A 14,696-nucleotide genomic window follows, 5' to 3' on the forward strand; every position below is an offset into this window, starting at 1 on the left:
TTATTCCCTGCTCTTTCCAAATGCTGTATTCCACAGATGCTAAAAATTGAAAGAACATTAAAGGGTTAAAATATTACAGAATATTCTATAACCATACAAGCTAAAAACCATCTTCAGAACAGGAGGCTAGTCCTATTCTGTATTCCTTAGTTGTTCAATAATCTCTCTAGTTTTTGAAGGTGCATCATAATTTATTGCTACTGTCCTGGGGGTTGCATGGTTCTGTTGTTTAAAAGTCATAGGATTGATTTGAAAAGTACATTTTTTGTAGTTTTATGCATTCTCCAATATGAAATTATTTTATTGCCTTAACGCTGCGACATCTGTATGTGAAAACAAAGTGACTCAAAAAGGCATTTTCTGGCCAGAATATACCCTTGCTTGTTATTCAGACTATTATAATTTAACAGCTAAATATATCAAAAAACTCTTTTCAGTGTTGGATGCAAAATTATTCAACAAATCATTGATATTGGAATCAGGATTGCATTTGGTCATGTTTACACCAATCAAAGCATTCAAACATCTGGAGACCTGATTTGAATTCTAGTCTGAAATGACATTCAATGAGAGAACTTTGCTAGCTAGCTCTTGACTAAACTTCCAGACAAAACAGTTTATGGTAGTGAACAACTGAAGCCTAGGACAGAGATCACAAACCAGACCAGTTTTACTTCTCAGAAACATATTTGCTTTTGGCTGATTAAAGAGTTACATTGTTGAAAATTCCCTTGGATATTGTCTCGTGTTCTGAAGTGTAAAACAAAGTGGTAGCAGCAAGACTCTGATGGAGAACATTCTTTAATATATCTGTCACTAACATTATTCACCCACCATGTTAACTAGGCCAGATGATGGGACAGATCAAGCAGCCCAAAATTGGTCATCCATGAGACACGGTGGGCTGGCAGCAGAATTATACAACATTATGTAATCTCATGGCCTGACACATCCTTCAACCCTACAATATCACCAAGCCAGGAGACCAACCCTGGTTCAAATGGGGAGTGTAGAATGGTGTTCCACAAGGCATAATTTAAAATGAGGCACACACAGTGAACCTATAGCCTAAGGCTACCCATGTGCTAGATACCACAAACAGTAGGCTATAGCATGGTTATTCTATTTCCTGTGTATGTAGTTGTGTTCTTTTTCCCATCCTCCTTTCCCTTGTTCTGTTAACCTTCCAGTTCTGAGGAAGGATCCATATTTAAAGCCTCTTGTCTGTTCTCTCCACAGATGCTACCTGACCTGCTGAGTGTTTCCACCATTTCCTGTTTATGTTTCAGGCTAATAGATAAAGCTAAGCAGTTCGACAATCAAAGAATTAGAGCAAAGTTTAATCACACCCAGTGATGGAAAATCAGACAACCAATATGAGGAAGAGGGTCTATGAATGTTCCCATCCTCAATTATGGAAGAACCAAGCATGTGAGTAGAAAAGATGAGACTGAAGTGCTTGCAAAGGTCTTCAGCCAAAAACTACAAGTGTATGATGAGAAATGGTGCAAGGGGGAGGGATTCAAATGCCTGGGACATGGGAACCGGGTTTGGGGGAGGTGGGACCAGTACAAACTGGACGGTTTGCACCTGGGCTGGACCGGGACCGATGTCCTAGGGGGAGTGTTTTCTAGTGCTCTGGGGGAGGGTTTAAACTAAAATGGCAGGGGGTTGGGAACCTGTGCAGGGAGACAGAGGAAAGGGAAGCAAGGATAGAAACAATAGACAGGAAGGAGAAAAGCAAAAGTCGAAGGCGGAGAAATCAAGGGTGTAAATCAAACAGGGCTACAGTAAATAATAATTCTAAAAGGACTAAGAGTGTTAAAAAAAAGCCTAAAGGCTTTGTGTCTTAATGCGAGGAGCATTGATAATAAGGTGGATGAACTAGCTGCACAAACAGATGTAAACAGATATGATGTAATTGGAATTACGGAGACATGGCTCCAGGGTGACCAAGGCTGGGAATTCAACATCCAGGGGTATTCAATATTCAGGAAGGACAGGCAAAAAGGAAAAGGAGGTGGGGTAGCATTGCTGGTTAAAGAGGAGATTAACACAATAGTAAGGAAAGATATTAGCTCTGATGATGTGGAATCTGTATGGGTAGAGCTGAGAAATACCATGGGGCAGAAAACGTTAATGGGAGTTGTATACAGACCCCAAAACAGTAATGCTGAGGTTGGGGATGGCATTAAACGGGAAATTAGAGACCCGTGCAATAAGGGCACAGCAGCAACAATACTGTGGAGGAGGAATTCCTAGAGTGTATACGGGATGGTTTCCTGGACCAATCTGTCGAGGAACCAACTAGAAATCAGGCCATCTTAGACTGGGTACTATGTAATGAGAAAGGATTACTTAGCAATCTTGTTGTGTGAGGCCCCTTGGGGAAGAGCGATCATAATATGATAGAATTCTTCATTAAGATGGAAAGTGAAGTAGTTGACTAGGGTCCTGAATTTAAATAAAGGAAGCTACAATGGCATGAGGCACGAGTTGGCTAGGATGGATTGGGGAATGTTACTTAAAGGGTTGACGGTGGATAGGCAATGGCAAACATTTAAAGATCGCATGGATGAACTACAGAATTTCTTCATCCCTGTTTGGCATAAAAATAAAACAAAAAAGGTGACTCAACAGTGGTTAACAAGGGAAATTAGGGATAGAATAAGATCCAAGGAGAGGACATATACATTGGTCAGAAAAAGCAGCAAACCTGAGGATTGGGAGCAGTTTAGGATTCAGCAAAGGAGGACAAAGGGATTAATTAAGAGGGGGGAAATAGAATATGAGAGTAAGCTTTCAGGGAACATAAAAACTGACTATAAAAGCTTCTATAGATATGTGAAGAGAAAAAGATTGGTGAAGTTAAGCATAGGTCCCTTGCAGTCAGAATCATAGGAATTTATAATGGGGAACAAAGAAATGGCAGACCAATTAAATACATACTTTGGTTCTGTCTGCACAAAGGAGGACACAAATGACCTTCCAGAAATGTCGGGGAACATAGGGTCTACTGAGAGGGAGGAATTGAATGAAATCAGTATTTGTAGGGAAATGGTGTTAGGGAAATTGACGGCATTGAAGGCCGTTAAATCTCCAGGGCCTGATAATCTACATCCTAGGGTACTTAAGGAAGTGGCCCTGGAAATAGTAGATGCATTGCTGGTCATCTTCCAAAATTCTATAGACTCTGGAATAGTTCCCATGGATTGGAGGGTAGCTAATGTAACACCACTATTTTAAAAAAGTGGTAGAGAGAAAACAGGGAATTATAGACCGGTAAGCCTGACATCAGTAGTGGGGAAAATGCTAGAGTCCATTATAAAAGATGTAATAGCAGAGCACTTGGGAAACAGTGACAGGATCGGACAAAGTCAACATGGATTTACAAAAGGTAAATCATGCTTGACTAATCTACTGGAATTTTTTGAGGATGTAACTGGTAGAATAGATAAGGGAGAACCAGTGGATGTGGTGTATTTGGACTTTCAGAAGGCTTTCAATAAGGTCCCGCAAAGGAGATTGGCATGCAAAGTTAAAGCACATGGGATTGGGGGTAAGATACTGACTTGGATAGAGAACTGGTCGGCAGACAGGAAGCAAAGAGTTGGAATAAACGGGTCATTTTCCGAGTGGCAGGCAGTGACTAGTGGGGTACCGCAGAGATCGGTGCTAGGACCCCAGCTATTCACAATATATATTAATGATCTAGCCGAGGGAACTAGATGTAATATCTCCAAGTTTGCAGACGACACAAAGCTGGGTGGGCGTGTGTACTGTGAGGAGAATGCAGAGAAACTCCAGTATGATTTGGACAGGTTGGGTGATTGGGCAGATGCATGGCAGATGCAGTATAATGTGGATAAATGCGAGGTTATCCACTTTGGTGGCAAAAACAGGAAGACAGATTATCTGAACGGCAATAGACTGGGAAATGGGGAAGTGCATCAAAACCTGTGTGTCCTTGTGCACCAGTCGCTGAAGGTAAGCATGCAGTGCAGCAGGCAATTAAGAAGGCAAATGGTATGTTGGCCTTCGTAGCGAGAGGATTCGAGTACAGGAGCAAGGATGTCTTGCTGCAGTTGTACAGGGCCTTGGTGAGACCACACCTTGAGTATTGTGTGCAGTTTTGGTCGCCTTATCCGAGGAAGGATGTTCTTGCCATGGAGGGAGTACAGCGAAGATTCACCAGACTGATACCTAGGATGGCAGAAATGACGTATGAAAAGAGATTGGGTGGACTAGGCTTATATTCGCTAGAGTTTAGAAGAATGAGAGGGGATCTCATTGAAACTTATAAAATTCTAACAGGACTAGACAGACTAGATGCAGGAAGGATGTTCCCGATGGTGGGGGAGTCCAGAACCAGAGGTCACAGTCTAAGGCTAAGGGGTAAGCCATTTAGGACCGAGATGAGGAGGAATTTCTTCACCCAGAGAGTGGTGAACCTGTGGAATTCTCTACCACAGAAGGCAGTTGAGACCAACTTATTAAATATATTCAAGAAGGAGTTAGATATATTTCTTAAGGCTAAAGGGATCAAGGGATATGGGGAGAAAGCAGGGACAGGGTACTGAATTTGGATGATCAGCCATGATCTCATTGAATGGCGGAGCAGGCTCGAGGGGCCGAGTGGCCTACTCCTGCTCCTATCTTCTGTGTTTCTGTATTCGGCCTCCTCCCTTGATCCCCACCATCATAGATGCCAGTGTCCAGTTAATTCAGTTCATTTGTAACAATATTTGTAACATTAAGCAACTGAGTGCACTGGACACAGCACAGTCCTGTCAAGGAGAAAACCCTCCAGTGACAGGAGTCTTGCCTGACACAACAGCATTTTCATTGTTGGAAATCCTTGTAGCAATGTTTACCATCAGAAGCCAATGATTATATCAGAAGCTTCAGCTTGGATTTCACGTGGATTCCCTAAGTAAGTGCTCTGAGCTGAAGATAAATGTATATTTAGATTTTTTGATCGGCAGTATTTTAATGCTGGTAATTACTCATTTATTTTAAACAGCTTACTGCTGACTATAAAATAGCACCAATTGTAACATTTAAGTCACTCAGCTGCTATTCTCAGCATGCATTTGTGCTACGACTTGCAGAATTTTGTGTGTGAGATTAACAGCATACCTGTGGCAGAGCCACCAAGGGACTCTTATATCGATGTACATAATTATCTGTTAACAGAATGAATCTGTACCTTTATTCGTTTTACTACATGTAAATAGCGCGGTCTCTAGAGGGTTAAGACCAAATGCGATGACGTCACCACGTGGGTCACGTGACGTTCCCAACGGCGGGAAACGTGATGACGTCATGATGTCAGAGGGTGGAGCTTTCTCCCTCAGTCCTCGTGGAGCCAGCGTTGAGCATAGACCTGTTTGTTAGTTCTCCTGCATTTGATTGTTACTTCTGCAAAACAGTATTAAACTTCGTTTGGTTAACAGATTGACTCGATCTCAGTCTTTTGATTAGGAATCTGACAATTCCTACAGTGGTGACCCCGAACTTTCGCGAACGATCTTCGCGGAGGAAGCGACGCGCAATGAGGTGATGGAAGCGAATGCGGTGGCTTTGAAGCTCCCTCAGTTCTGGGAACAACAGGCGGCCTCCTGGTTCGTGCAAGCGGAAGCTCAGTTTGAACTGCGAAACATCGTGGCGGATCAGACCCGTTACCTCTATGTAGTCTCCGCACTCGACGGCTCCACGGCTTCAAGGATCAACTACCTGCTTGAAAACCCCCCGGTCGACGGCAAGTACGAAATGCTAAAAGCGCGGTTCATTCAGGTTTTCGGCCTCACGAAGGCGGAACGCGCACGCCGTTTACTTACGCTGCCCGGGTTAGGCGACTCCAAGCCATCGGAGTTAATGTGCCAGATGCTCACACTCCTTGGCTCCGAACCGCAATGCTTCCTCTTTCGAGAGTTGTTTTTCAGCCAATTGCCCGAGCAGGTACAGGCAGCCCTCGCAAGATCGGATACTATGGATTGTGTCGCACTTGCCGCTGAGGCAGACACCATTTATGCGGTCACGCAGCTGTACTGCGCCACCACGAGGCGACCCCCCCTCGCGGATCCTGCCCCGACGCCTCCATCGCCCGGCTTGTGCTTTTACCACACCCGTTTCGGCGCGAGAGCCAGATGCTGCCTGCCTCCCTGCAGTTTCACGCCTCAACCGAAGAAAAAACACCAGCGCCAAGTCCGGGAAAGGAAGCCCGAGCCTGAGGGATGTCCTACGGCCGCGATGGCGATCGGCGATTCCGGGAAGCTCCTTTATATTACTGATTCCATCTCCGGCCGACGGTTTCTATGCGACACAGGGGCGCAGTGTAGCATCCTGCCCGCCTCCGTCCTCGACATCCAGACTGGGAGGCGTGGTTTTCCCCTCCAGGCCGCCAACGGCGGTGCTATCCGTACTTTCGGTAAACGGCGAGCCCAGGTGTGTTTCGGCGGACAACGTTTTCAATGGGACTTCATCACCGCCAAAATTTCGCAAGCCATCCTCGGCGCAGATTTTTTATGCGCCAACAGCCTTTTGGTGGACGTGAGAAATCGCTGTCTGATTAACGCGGCCACTTTCAACTCCATCCCTTGTTTCCGCAGCACTGTTGTGTCGCACACGGTCTCCTGTGCTACGCCCGCGCCTAATGAATTCACTCGCATGCTCGGGTAATTTCCGGAGCTAACCAAGCCTACTTTCTCCTCATCCACCGCCAAACACGGCGTGGAGCACCACATCGCAATGACCGGCTCTCCGGTTTACGCACGAGCTCGGCGCCTGGAACCCACCAAACTCACGGCCGCTAAGGCAGACTTCGCCGCAATGGAGCGGTTGGGGATTATTCGCCGGTCGAATAGTCCCTGGTCCTCGCCACTCCATATCGTCCCGAAACCCGGTGGCGGATGGCGGCCATGCAGTGACTACCGATGCCTTAATGACGTTACAACTCCCGATCGGTACCCAATACCGCATATACAGGATTTCTCCGCGCATTTGGCGGGAAAGTCAATATTCTCGAAGGTCGACCTCGTACGGGGATACCATCAAGTGCCGGTACACCCCCAAGACATCCAAAAAACGGCGGTCATTACTCCCTTTGGCCTCTTCGAGTTCCTCCGGATGCCGTTTGGGCTTAAGAATGTGGCGCAGGCGTTTCAGCGTCTGATGGATTCGGTGCTGCAGGACCTTCCCTTTTTATTCGTCTACATTGACGATATTCTGATCGCCAGCTCCACCAAAGAGGAACACATCTGCCAGTTGCGCACCCTCTTTCGCCGCCTCCATCAACATGGTTTGATAATCAACCCGGCCAAATGTCAGTTCGGCCTACCACATATCGACTTCTTGGGCCACCGCATCACTTCGGAGGGTGCGATGCCGCTTCAGTCGAAGGTAGAGGCGATTACAGTGTTCCCACGGCCACAGTCCATCAAAGCCCTCCAGGAGTTCCTGGGTATGGTAAATTTTTACCACCGTTTCATTCCCAGGGCTGCTCAACTTATGCAACCGCTCTACAAGGCTCACAGGGGAAAGCTGGGTAAAGGGCCCGTGGTTTGGATGCCCGAGATGGACTGCGCCTTCAGCGACACGAAGACCGCTCTTGCAAATGCAACTATGTTGGCACACCCACTGCCGGGTGCCACTATTGCTCTCACGACCGATGCTTCGGACTTCGCCATAGGCGCCATGCAAGAACAGTGGGTCGGCGACACTTGGCAGCCACTGGCGTTTTTTTAGTCGCCAACTACAACGTCATGAGCGCAAATACAGCACGTTTGACAGGGAGTTGTTGGCGCTGTTTCTGGCTATCCGCCATTTTTGATTTTTATTAGAGGGACGCCACTTCACCGCGTTCGTGGATCACAAGCCACTGACGTTTGCTATGGCCAAGACCGCCGAACCGTGGTCGGCTCGACAGCAGCGACAACTTACCTTTATTTCGGAGTTTACTACCAACATCCAGCACATTGCCAGAAAGGACAACGTGGTGGCTGATTGTCTTTCGCGTGCGACCGTCTAAGCCGTTCAGCTGGGGATCGACTATTCCCAACTGGCTGCCGACCAAGCCACCGATCCGGAAACCCAGGCATTCCGTTCCGACTCCTCCTGCCTCCAGCCAGATGTGCAGTTCCACTCAGCAGGCACTTCCGTGCTCTGCGACGTCTCCTTGGGGGATCCCCGCCCGATCGTTCCGACCTCCTGGCGTCGCAAAGTTTTCGATGCCATACACGGACTTTTGCATCCTGGCGTGAAGGCATCTCAAAGATTACTGGCATCTCAATTCGTCTGGAGAGGGATGCGTAAGATGTTCGCGACTGGGCTAACACCTGCGTCGTGTGTCAAAAATCTAAGGTTCAACAACATGTAAAAGCCCCCTTGGCCACTTTCGAAGTGCCAGAACGCTGTTTCGACCATGTCCCCGTAGACCTCGTTGGGCCGCTTCCGCCGTCACAAGGGTTCACACACCTCCTGACCATGGTCGACCGCACTACAAGATGGCCAGAGGTGGTTCCTTTGGCATCTGCTACCTCCGCTGATGTCGCCAGGGCTTTTATCTCCTCGTGGGTCGCACGTTTCGGTGTCCCGTCAGATATTTCGTCCGACCGCGGTCCACAGTTTTCGTCTGAACTTTGGAACGCTGTAGCCTCAGGTTTGGGCACCAAGCTCCATCGCACCACGGCCTACCACCCGCAGGCGAACGGGTTGTGTGAGCGTTTCCATCAGTCGCTAAAAGCGTCGCTAAGGGCCACCCTTCAGGGCACTGCATGGGTAGATCGGCTCCCGTGGGTTCTGCTTGGTTTGCGCACGGCGCCTAAAGAAGACCTGCAGTCATCTTCCGCGGAACTGGTGTACGGCCAGCCACTCCGGGTGCCGGGTGATTTCTTGCCATCGCCAATTAAGCCGTGGTCTGCGGCTGATCAACTCAGCACCCACCGAGAAATGGCCGACTCCTTTAAGCCGATTCCGACGTCGCACCACGGCCTTCCTTCCTCTCATATTCCAACGGAGTTAAGGCAGGCCGAGTTTGTCTTTGTTCGCCATGATGCCCATCGCGGTCCACTCCAGCCTCCTTATACGGGCCCCTTCTGAGTGCGGGAGGCAGGTGACAAGAGTTTTTTGGTCGACATCGGGGGCAAACCCGACTACATTTCGATTGACCACCTCAAGCCCACGCACCTGGACCTCGACCAGCCGGTCGAAACTGCACAGCCACCACGCCGCAGTCGACGGCCCGCTGCTACTACGTTCGAATGGATCGTTCCACCTGTCAGCCCATCTACCGCTCAACAAATTGCTTTCCGGGAATATAGGAGTCGTTCGATCAGACTTGTCCGACCTCCTCTTCGATTGACTTTCACTGTTAAAGACAATTCTGGGGGGGCGCATGTAGCAGAGCCACCAAGGGACTCTTATATCTGTACTGGCCTCGCTAGACGTGCTCCTATCTAGTTATCCAGCAAGTTAAACACTTATTCAAAATAATTCCTCGTGAAGCCATTTGCTGTTTTGAAGCTTTACTTGAACAAATTTGTGAAACTGTAAACAAAGACAAAGTATGTTTTGTACATAAAACTGAGTACTATACATTCGCTATTACATAAGATATAAACATATTTACAACAGTAGAGTAGACTAATTGTATAACTAACTAACATTTGGACTAACTTCTGTAACTATCAAATATTAACCTTTTATAAACATAGTGTTATCAAAATACTACTCTGACAACGTTGCTATTATGCTAACAAACAAAGATACTCACAGATATTGTGCTTGGCCTAACATAGAAGATCAGATTACATTGGATTACAAATCCCTCATGGAATTCTCCATTACTTAAGCCAGGTTCTTCCTGGAATTCCACTTCCTGGGATTCTACTTCTTGGGTCACACAGGAAGAAAGGTAGAAAGGTCAAATGACCTCTTACACAGGAAGAAAGGTAGAAAGGTCAAATGACCTCTACAGCACACAAACACTGCTAACACATAACCACCATCAGAGGGTGCTATCTGCATATAAAATGGTCCATCAGTCCAGAACACTCCCCGTCTGGGGTCGTTAACGACTCCACATAGTCCGGACTCTACTTGTCACTGGAGTCCTCTGGCGACAAAAGAAGAACCACCTTGGAGATGGTCCGTCGGTGTTGATGATAGGATGCAGGTTCCGTAGACTGCTGTGAGGGGGTAGGTTGCGTTCTGCTGCTATGCATAGTTCCAATCTGGGTATGGTGAGGTCTGGCTGGGGCGCCAACTTGCCCCTATCAAAGAGGAAGCCGATTTTGCTTTGTCCATCTTGAGTGGCGACCTTCAGATAAGCCACACTTGCAATGGCCTTAGCGGATGCGTCTGCAAAGACGCAAAGCTCTTTGAATTGGGCATTTAAGGGAGAGAAAGACGAATAGCAGCGAGGTATTCGGATCTCCTGTAAGTCTTAGGGTGAGTCTCTCCATCTGTCCCACTCTGCTTCCATCTCTTCAGGGAGAGGTGAATCCCACTCTTCAGCGCGTGTGGAGAGTTCCCTGAGGAGCAGCCTGCCTTGTATGGTGACAGGGGCTAAGAAGCCAAGAGGGTCGTATAGGCTGTTGACTGTAGAGAGCACTCCTCTACGTGTTAAGGGTTTCCTGGCATCTAAGACTTGGAATGTGAATGTATCTGTTGCTATGTTCCAAGACACTCCTAGGCTACGCTGTAGGGGGAGGTCATCAGTGAAGAGGTCTAGGTCCTTGACGTCCTTAGCACGATCTTCAGGGGGGAATGCCTCCATCACTGCTGGTCTGTTAGAGGCTATCTTGTGCAGCCTGAGGTTGGATAGTGCAAGTAGTTCCTGAGCTCGTCCGAGGGTACTGATGGCCTCTGCTTCGGTCGGGAATGACTTCAGTGCGTCGTCAACATAGAACTCTCGTTCGATGAACCCTTTCACATCACTGCCAAAGTCGTTGTCTTCTTCCTTGGCAGCCCTCCTCAGTCCATATATGGCGACAGCAGGGGACGGGCTATTCCCGAAGACATGGACACGCATTCTGTAGTCCACAATGTCTCTATTGGGGTCGTTGTCCCGATACCACAGGAAGCGGAGGAAGTCTCTGTGGTCTTCTCTCACCACGAAGCAATGAAACATGAGCTGGATATCGGCAGTGATGGCGATGGGCTCTTTCCTGAATCTCATGAGTACTCCTAAGAGGCTGTTGTTAAGATCGGGCCCTGTGAGGAGTACGTCGTTGAGAGAGACTCCCTGATATGGTGCACTGGAGTCAAACACCACGTGGATCTGTTCCGGCTTTTTGGGGTGATAAACTCCGAAGGAAGGGAGGTACCAACACTCTTGGCCTTCCTGGAGTGGAGGAGCTATCTCTGCATGATCGTTGACAAGCATTTTCTTGACAAATTCTAGTAAGTGTGCTTTCATCTTTGGCTTCTTCTCTAGTGTGCGACGGGGTGAGTTAAGACGATTATAGGCATATCCCCTGTTGTTCGGCAGCCGTCGTCTGGGGTTCCGGAAGGGTAAGGGTGCAACCCAGCTGTTAGCGCTGTCACGAGAGACCTCATCGTCCATAATCTGGACGAACCTCATGTCGTTGATCGATGGAGCAAGTTTGTGGTCGTTGGCAGTGCGACAGAAGACTGACTGACCCGGGTTCTCTCCAGTGAGCATCATCTGTGTGCTGTCTGCGGAGATCAGCGCTGGGGTTTTCTGAGGCTGATCCATATGACTGAACTTCTCTGTCACTCGGATCTGACTGCTGCATGGGGTAAGGTAGCTTGGACGACCATTCTCCAAGATGGAAGTCTTGAGTGTGCTCACCTGAGATGGCTTGTGAGCGCCCTTGAGGCACACATCTCCAACAACGACCCAGCCAAGGTCTAGCCTTTGGGCGAAAGGGGCGTCATGTGGACCGTTGATCTGTTTCCTTATCTTATGCACCCTCAGGATATCCCTTCCCAACAACAGGAGTATGCCTGCATCTGGATCAAGAGGTGGGATCTCATCTGCAATGCGTCTCAGATGAAGGTGATGACGAGCTGCATTCGGAGTGGGAATCTCAGAACAGTTGACGGGGACTTGATTACATTCGATGAGTGTCGGAAGGGGGAGGCTAATCTTCCCGTCGGCTGACTCAACAACATAACCGTAGGCCCTCCTGCCGGCTGTCTCTGAAAGTCCAGCACACGTCTTCAGCGTGTAAGGCGACGGACTTCCTTTGACCTTGAAGATGTTGAAGAACTCTGATCTTGCTAGAGAACGATTGCTTTGTTAATCTAGTATGGCATACATCTTTTCAGATTCCTGGCGACATCCTACAGGGTACACATTAACGAAGCATATCTTGGAGCATGCACTTGCGCTCACTCCTTCTCCACACACCTCGGTGCACCTGGATGTAATCTCCGGACCAGCAGCTCCCTCTCTCTCCCCGCCATGCTCTGAAGCAGGAGGAGGCATCTCTGACTTCCAAGGAGCTGGGCCTGGGTGTAGTGCTGAAACGTGCCGATCACTTTCACATTCAGTGCATTTTGCATCTACCTTGCAGTTCTTGGCGAGATGGCTCGCGGACGAGCAGCACTTGAAACATATAGAGTTCTCTTTAAGGTATTGTTTCCGATCTTCCAGGGACATCTCCCTGAAGCCTCTGCACTTCTTTAAAGGATGGGGCTTGTTGTGGATTGGGCATTGTTTGCTCATATCCTCAGGTTTCTTCTGAACCTTTGTGTTCTCAGTTGAAAACACTTGCATTTTGTGGACAGATATTGCTGTCTTTCCATGTCTGTCGAACTTGTCTCTTCTGGCAAGTGCTGTATGGGAGGAGAAGAGGTTGAAGCTGGGGTCGTTCCTGGCTTTGGCTTCTTTATGGATGAATTTGACAAACGCAGAGAATGGTGGGAATGCCACGTTGTGCTTTAGCTTGAACTTTGATCCAAACGTTAGCCACTTCTCCTGCAGGTTAAATGGAAGCTTCTCAATGATGGAACTTACCCCTCTGGAAGTGTCTAAGTACGATAGACCGGGTAGGAAGCCGTCCTGCTTTGCGGCTTCGAGTTCCGACAACAGATCTCCAAGGTCATGGAGCTTCTGGGGTTCCTTACTCGTCAACCTCGTAAAGTTCTCCAACCTGTCAAAGAGAGCCCTTTCAATGGCTTCAGGCGAGCCGTAGCTTTCCTCCAGCCTCGCCCAAGCCTTCTTCAACCCCTCTGGCAGCTGTCCCACATTGGCTGCTTTTATCCTGTAGGCCTGTCCGGCGGACTCTGGGCCAAGCCATTTGATAAGGAGGCCGAGCTCTTCTCCTGCCGACAGGTCTAAGCCCGATATGGCATCATGGAAGCAGGACTTCCAAGCCCGATAATTCTCCGGCCTGTCATCAAACTTGGTTAACCCTGTAGTCACCAGCTGGGTGCGTGCAAGGTATTTGGCAAGGTCATAGGTGCTGGGACCTGTGCCAGGGTTGCCTTGGCTAGGGGCTGTTGGGGGTCTCAAGGAAGCGTGAGGGGATTTGCTGCTGACTTTCTCTATTCAGCGTTCTATTCCTCTGCACCGTGTCTTCCGTTCTGCTGGGGGAGACTCTGCGGCTTGAGGCACGCTGTCTACTTTGACCTTGGTTGGCAACTTGGGGCATGTTATACGAAGTGCTTGCGTCTGTCGAGATGTGTGGGCCTTCATCCCTTTCTCCTGTAAACTGTATGTCAGCATGGTCGCTCACGTAATCTATGGTGCGCTGTCGTGGACTCTGCCACGAAACGGGAATTAAAGGTTTGTAAGCTGTCTCGGGATCAGCTCCGTCCAAAATTGCCTCGAATGCTTGTGTCTCGGCTAATGCAACATCTATCTCTTTTTGTTGCTGCAGAGCGTCTAATGTGGCTTGGAGATGGGCCTATTCAGCCTGGCGTACCACTTGGTGACGGGCCTGTTCAGCTTGGAATTCAGCTTGGAGTCGGGCCTGTTTGGCTTGGAGTCGGGCCTGTTCAGCTTGGGGTTCAGCTTGGAGACGGGCCTGTCTTACTTTTATTTCTATTTCACTGTTCGCATGCGCAGCTCTGACTTGAGCTGCTACTAGCTTAGCCCGTGCTCTGGCGATGGCCATGCTTACTCTAGAAGCACCTGATGACCGTGAACCAGCATGCGATCTGACGCAACCGGAGCTTAAAGACCGATTGTCACCTTCTACAGTTTCGTCTGCCCGTTTAAGGTCTTCTCCTCGCTGCAAAGTGTAATGTATATACCTTTAAGGGGGGGAACTATCTTTTACAGCTCATGTATACTGCAGTACCGGCAGTGACCACACCTGTATATAGCACTGAGTAGTAATCTGTACAGATCAGTTCCAGAATGAGCCACGTTGAGTAAACACCTGTTGTACCATTCTCCTGCAGTCTGTGTCTTATTACACACAGGCACAACATTGGCGACGACGCAAGTTCGAACCTACCTGCAACTCTGCATCACCTCCCGGGGATTCGTTCCTGGAGATCAGTGGATTGGAGGTCAAGACCAGAGACTCGGGCGTCGACCACGGGCAACCGCCCAGTCATCCAACAGAGACTCGAGAATTGCGGGGGAGGCTGTTGAGAGCCAGGCTTGGCTTTCCAGTCGAGGTGGTCCAGCGAAACGGGCTGGCAACAGGTAGTGCGCAGACCCTTCCCGGACAGCGGCGGGCTAGAGCCCGACTGAGTGGCACAGCAAAGGGCCTAGC

At 48.7% G+C, this 14,696-nt stretch overlaps 1 long non-coding RNA gene across 2 annotated transcripts in view; it reads left to right on the top strand.

The window, feature by feature from the left end:
- Positions 1–14,696, top strand: part of LOC147121871 (uncharacterized) — a 91,149-nt gene that overhangs the window by 18,545 nt on the left and 57,908 nt on the right. For both annotated transcript variants that reach the window (XR_015077639.1, XR_015077638.1), the window contains exon 2: positions 1,290–1,431. This is a non-coding gene — a long non-coding RNA (uncharacterized LOC147121871). The remainder of the gene's footprint in view (positions 1–1,289; positions 1,432–14,696) is intronic.

The sequence above is a fragment of the Somniosus microcephalus genome, chromosome 3 (assembly GCF_052327205.1).
Source record: "Somniosus microcephalus isolate GS21.2 chromosome 3, FLI_Smic_1.0, whole genome shotgun sequence".
NCBI lineage: Eukaryota > Metazoa > Chordata > Chondrichthyes > Squaliformes > Somniosidae > Somniosus > Somniosus microcephalus.